The sequence below is a fragment of the Engraulis encrasicolus genome, chromosome 22 (assembly GCF_034702125.1).
Source record: "Engraulis encrasicolus isolate BLACKSEA-1 chromosome 22, IST_EnEncr_1.0, whole genome shotgun sequence".
NCBI classification, from domain to species: Eukaryota; Metazoa; Chordata; class Actinopteri; order Clupeiformes; family Engraulidae; genus Engraulis; species Engraulis encrasicolus.
This window is the reverse complement of record NC_085878.1, coordinates 50,994,357-51,001,132: the sequence shown is the minus strand read 5'-3', so window position 1 is coordinate 51,001,132 and position 6,776 is coordinate 50,994,357. Positions and strand designations below refer to the sequence as shown.

Here is a 6,776-nt window from a genome sequence, read left to right as displayed (position 1 = left end):
GATCTTGTACGTTATGAGTCATCCTCGCCATACTGTCTTTCAGATCGAAACGATTGTGTAGAACTAAAGGCAGTATGGGAGTTCCCAGGCTACTAATCTAGTGGTTTGACTGAGCATTTCGAGGACACTTAATTTGTAGTGCACCTCAACACCACACAAGTGCATCTCAATACACTGCACAACCCCAGAAGGAGGTAGAGAGACACGTCGTCTAGTCACTAGCCGCTAGATGAAACATGTAAAAAATAGTTGCACATGACTAGGCTCATGTGAGCAGCCTAAGAACTACTTAGGGGTTCTAAAAATAACAAATCAGGGGGGGTTTTGATGTCGGCTGGTCAACCCTAAATTTGTCCATGCCAATAGAATCAGGCTATGGCAAAAAAAACGGAATGGAATTGCATTTATGCCCCACCCATACAAGACAGGCAAAAAACCCAGAGGGAGCAATGTGTACTGACTGCATCATGTTCCGGGTACCACCTTAGTCATGGAGGGTGGGGTAGAGTAGAGGCTGGTTAGTCACATCACCCCACACCCACCCACCTGGCGGTGTCGTCCACCAGGCAACCCCCTGGGCTACACACCCACCCGGCAGTGTCATGAACCAACACTATTTGACAGGTGCAGGAATTTGCTTCGCCATGGTCAGGGAAAAAGGTGTTGCCGTCATATTTTGTCACGTCTTGGCAACCTCTATAAGCTTTCAACTCATACAAGTACTTATTTCCTGATAACTAGCGGTCCCACCACGGCCCTCGTGGCCCACTGGTGAGAGTTGTCTGCGCCCCTGGAGGTTGTGAGTGCGGCCCAACTTTGCTCTGCGGCCCTATGGTTAAGAATCCCTGACATAGAGAACTGTGCACTGATTTGCAAAAAGTGCTTCTAAGACAACTGTACAGTATCTCATTTGATGGGGAGTTGTGAAATTTGGGTGCAGAAGTTGAAAGTAATGTAAAATGTAGTAGTAGCACCCTACATGCTCTCCCATTATCATTGCTGCACAAGACATGACGACTTTCAAAACACCCCAGCTCACCTTAAAAACAAACAACCAAACAAAATAAGATAGAAGTTAAAATAAAATGGAAATGACAAGATGGAGAGAGAAAGTCCTACTTTGAACAGATAGGTCTTCAGCGCACCGTACTGTACCTCAGGTGGCAGGGCATTCCATAATTTAACAGGATAAAACAGGCAAGAGTGGGTATTAACAGTGTGTGTGCGTGCGTGTGTGTGTGTGTGTGTGTGCGTGTGTGTGTGTGTGGAATGAGTAATGTATTATATAGGCTTACCTGAGGCCTTCCCTGGAGACCTTAATGTACAGGAGCTGGAGGAGAGAGCCAGAGCAGGAGAAGCTAAAGCACAGACTGAGGTGAGCACACACACACGCAGACACACACGCACACATACACATGCACTCATAAATACACACACACACACACACACACACACACACACACACACACTCATAAATACACACACACACACACACACACATACACATGCACTCATAAATACACACACCCACACACACACACACACACACACACACACACACACACACACACACACACACACACACACGCACACATACACATGCACTCATAAATACACACACACACACACACACACACACACACACACACACACACACACACACACACACACACACACACACACACACAGGCACGCACTCATAAATGCACACACACACACACACACGGCGCAGGATGGCACTTCTCTGGCCTCCTAGATTTGTTTATTTGTTTTGAATTTGCATACCCCCTGAGAGAGCCATGCTGGCGGCGCATGTTGGCATGGCTTGACAGGCACGTGCATGATGTGATGCAATTTCAGTGTGTGACGACAGTGTTTGCGTTTAGTGTTTGCCGAGACTTATTCACCAACTGGTGTAATGTGGTTTGGAAGAGGTGTTGCTAAAAATGGGCTTTGTTTTCAATGGTAAAGACGCTGGTCCCTAAGCTGTCCTGAGTTATTTTGGGACATTATGAGTGAACAAACACACTGTTAATTTATTCTGTGCAGTTACCACCCACACACACACACACACACACACACACACACACACACACACACACACACACACACACACACACACACACACACACACACACACACACACACACCATCTTGTAGACACAGATGGACAGCCATTGCACTTCTGTTTCATCCCTTTCAGTTCAGTTCAGTTTGGTTTGTTTGATAGGGCCAGATCATGAAGGCTATGCAAGCCCAACAGAAAAGCATCATAGCATTTATAGCCTTGATTCATTTCCAATGCCCGTTCCTAGAAAGGCTTTTAAAATTAAATATAAAAAAGTTTTTAGCTTAAAGAGTAGCCTATCCATTCATACAAGCCATTCATTCAATCTAAAAGACAGCCAATACACACACACACACACACACACACACACACACAGTTAACTGCCCCCCACACCACACACACACACACACACCCATCGAAACCACTTGCAATCACCACACACACACTCAGTCAGCCAACCCCACCCAACCCACACATATTCACACATGGCTACATACCTGGTTGTTTTTTAGGAACTCCTTCATCTGACTCCTGAACCACCCATGACTGTGAATGGCCTTGATTTCAAGGGGCAAACTATTCCATAATTGAATTCCTTTCATTAGGAATGAGGACTGACCAAAGGATGTTTTATGGTGGGGTATCCTGCAATTCCCTGCTATAGCCCCCCTGTTGAACCTCCCAACTGCCTGCAAAAGTTGGATTAGATCACAGAGCACTTGGGGGGCTTGGCCATGCAGGCATTTAAGAGCAAGTTAATATTTGACCTAGCTATATAATTAACAAAGCTCATCATGTTTAGGTCCCACTGAACATCACAGTGATAGGCTCTAATTGTTTTTTAGCTAGGATTTTTAGCGCACGGTTGTAGAGTCTCTCCAGTGGTCTTATTGCTGAAAGACCTGCCTGTGACCATGCAGTTATGCAGTAGCCAACATGAGAGAGAATCGTTGAGTGCAGGTTGGCTGCTTCAAATGATAAATGGTGGCCCCTTGGAAATGTAATTTTCATGTGCAGACACTAGAGGGTGTTTTAGACCTATAAACAGCTCTGATTGTAATCATAGCCAGAGGTTAAAAAAATTTCTATACGAATAAAGTCTATATAAAGGCTGTTGTTTCCTGCTCCTGTCCACCTCAGTACAAGCACAGCCTTTGTGGAGGAAGAATATTTTATTATCAAATATCATACAATGTTGTTTTTCTAATGTTCATGAATACCAAAAAGCCTCATACTGTGCTTGTATGTGGAATATCTGTTGACATGTAAATATGCCACAGGAGGCAGCTATAATGATAATGATGAGTAAAAAACATCTGATCAACAAGAAGATTATTGCATTTCAATATTTTTGGACCTCCGGATATATGCTCTCCTAGAGAAGCTAAATTGAATTTTACCCTTTCCATAATCGCTGGGGAAGTAAAAAAGAAAAACATTCCCCTCCCTCTTTACTTCCGAAGCCAAGTCAGGCTCTTCCTTTGTTCTGGCGCTCAGTAGCCGACGGTATACCCCGTGTCCATTTTTGGAGCTTCCATATGTGTGTAGGTTGGCGGGCCAGAGTGAGCGACGTCATCCGTGGCCGTGGGCTGGCTGATGGTGATGGTGGGTGAGAGGAATAGCAGCGCTGGCTGGCTGGCTGGCAGGGAATACTCCGTGCAGTACACAGAGCGATGCACTCTGCACGCTCTGTCGTCCTCAGGAAGCCCATACTGCTTTAAAAAACACGTTTTGGCACTTTCACATCCACGTTTCCAGGATACACACGTTTCAGTGGAATCAAACTCATATTCTGTAACTCACTGAATTGGTCCAGTATAGCTTTGGGCCCAAACTGAAAATTGCACTTGCAAGGACGGAGGAAATCAGGCTACACACTGCAAAAATGAAAATCTTTGTAAACTTATTTTTTCTAGTTTCAAGTAAAACATCTAGTCCATCTTAATTTAAGTAAAAACCACCAAATACTTTTGAACTAGAATTTACAACTATAATTTAGACTATTTAGACATTTTTAAGACCTTTGTAGGTGGGGTAAGTTATTTTTACTCTGTGATATGTTTTTACTTGCTATAAGCAATATTAGCGTGAAACGAGTGAAAAAGAATCTCATCAAATAAAAATGTCTATTTATGGACATTCAAAATGGCGGACATGGAGAAGATCCATCTTTTCATGTATGAAAAGTGTAATTTTCCCTGTCATAATGAATACTTAGAATTTGACGGTGGTGGTAAGTATTCATGAAAACAGTAACATTTGTGAATGGGCAGCATGAATTCTGGTAAGAAACTGCTTAAAGTCTAAATGGTCAAAGTTCTAGTTCAAAAGTACTGGTGATTTTTACTTTGAATAGTTTGTACTTGAAACTAGAAAAATAAGCCTACTAAGATTTCATTTTTTTGTAGGACATAGACTGATAAACTGAATCCAAAGCACTCTCCTCATAGTCAAGGTAGGAGAGTTATTTAAAAAATAATGTATTATTTATTCATTATTGCACTGGCTACCTGTGAGATTTAGAATTGAGTTTACAATTCTTCTGATAGTTTAGTTTCACTAAATGACTTGTGCCCTATGTACAGTGCAGTGCAGATGTTTTTCCCCCTTACTGATTTTTCAAAACTTTTTTGCACATTTGGCACGCTTAATATTTTCAGATCACCAAACAAATGTAAACATTAAAGGGGCATTCCACCGGTGGAGACATGAATGTGTATTGATAGAATAGTAGCATACATTTCTAATTTGGTGCCTTCTTGGCTGAGAAAAGGCAGAAAATGACTTTTTAGTGCTTGTGGATTTGTGACAACAATCCCCATAATGCACTGCAATGCTCAAGTTCCACAGGCCACACCCAGACAGCTATGCCAGTGAGAATTGGGAATACGCATCATCCCTCACTCAGCTTGCAGGTGCATCACAGTGGGACAGACATCACTGGAAAGGAGAAGCCGGAGCACACTGCAGCTTAGTTTTCAAGACTTTATTTTGTGCACACACGCAACCAACGTTTCGGTGTTGCTACACCTTCTTCAGAGTCAAATGATAGCAAGAGAGAGACACACATTTCAAGACTTGACATTCACAGGTGATCCCACTTGGTTTGGCTAAATTGGTCTCATCTCATTGCAGGTAATTGACCCCACCCCCCAACACCAGGACAAGATTGTAGACAATTAGACAGCTTGCCAACCTCCCAAAACCAAAAAGTTAGAAAAAAGTAAACAAAAACAAAAAAACAATACACAAAGAACATTGTCAATAAAACCACAGCTACAATTATTACAAGACCACAGCCGCGATGCTGGAGCAATTTGTTACAGAAAGCAAGACATATTGAGTTCCTCATTTATGCCCTGAGGCTCCACTGAATTTAGAGTATGAATCCAAAATGCCTCTCTACGAAGCCTCTGCAATCGAATGGTTACAAATGGATGGCTGTACATTATCCTTCAGGATTTGCTTGTAAAGAACCGAATTCATGCTTACTTCAATCATAGCTGGTCATCCATGTCCCGAGGGAGCAAAACATCCCTAAACCATGACACTCCCACCTCCATGTTTCACTGTTGACATGGTGTTCTTTTTTATCAAATGCAGTGTTCATTTCACACCAGAGGTTACAGGAGGCTCTCCTTTAAAAAAGTTAAACTGTTGTTACATTTGTCCACATTTGTCCAGCCAGACTTGGGCAGCTGTGAAATATAACTCTAAATAATAAACAATATGATTAATCACAGATACCTCCTCATTTAACAAGGGGGGCAATTACTTTTTCACACAGGCTCATGCTGGCATTATTTCCTTAACAAATGCAATAATCACACAAAAAAATGCATTTTATGTTTGCTTGGGTCATCCTTGTTTAATGTTTACATTAGTGGCATACCCCTTTAAGCACATTGAATTACAATTATGTATGATAATGTGCTATACAAGTCATTTTGATCGATTGATTGATTTTTACATTGGAGTGTAGGCTACAGACATAAACACTCAACTGTCAGGCCTTCATCCCCACGCCCTTATGAAGGCCAGACGGCTGAAACTGGTCTGTGAGTGTTTTATGCCTGTACAGTGTACACCCTAATGTAAAGTAAAGGGCCATCAATCAACTTAAATCAGCTTCTGTAATATGTGCTCGGGTGGTTGACGTGACGCCTTGTTTTTTCGTAGCATTGGTTAAAAACCTACAAAACTTTTTCAAAAAATGTCCCTTTAAAAAACAAATGTCAATGAAAGAAGATGTGGTACATTATGTTTCATATTAGTCTTAGATGAGAAGAAACATTTTTGTTAAGATTTATGTAGAGGTTTATATGTCAAATATCCTGCGGTGTGACTGTAACATTAATGAAACCTGGAATATAATGTATATATAAATTAACCAACAACATTTTGAATAATGTATGAAGCATTTGGCATGATTGCATAAATATTAACTTTTATATTAAGATATGTGAATGTGAAAAAAAACTCAAGACAGTAATATTAACTACAAGTTCAATTTCGTAACACAAATTGCGTCCTGAGGGGTGATGCATGTCAATGTTTGTGAATGGGCAGCTGCAAGGCCAACTACAAGGGTCTTAAAGACTGGCTCCTAACCAGTCAGTACCTCAGTTATTGGAGAGTGCTGTGGAAGTTTAAGGTGACTATTAACCTCTTAATATGTCTTCATGCTGCAATGTTTCTGTCACGCAAT

The 6,776-nt window shown here is 41.6% G+C and overlaps 1 protein-coding gene across 1 annotated transcript in view; it reads left to right on the top strand.

Annotated features, from left to right (window-relative positions):
* The first annotated feature begins 1,296 nt into the window (after positions 1-1,296).
* wfs1b (Wolfram syndrome 1b (wolframin)) overlaps positions 1,297-6,776 on the top strand; it is a 25,758-nt gene continuing 20,278 nt past the window's right edge. The window contains exon 1 of the mRNA XM_063188612.1: positions 1,297-1,375. The gene's annotated coding sequence lies outside the window, so the exon portion shown is untranslated. The remainder of the gene's footprint in view (positions 1,376-6,776) is intronic.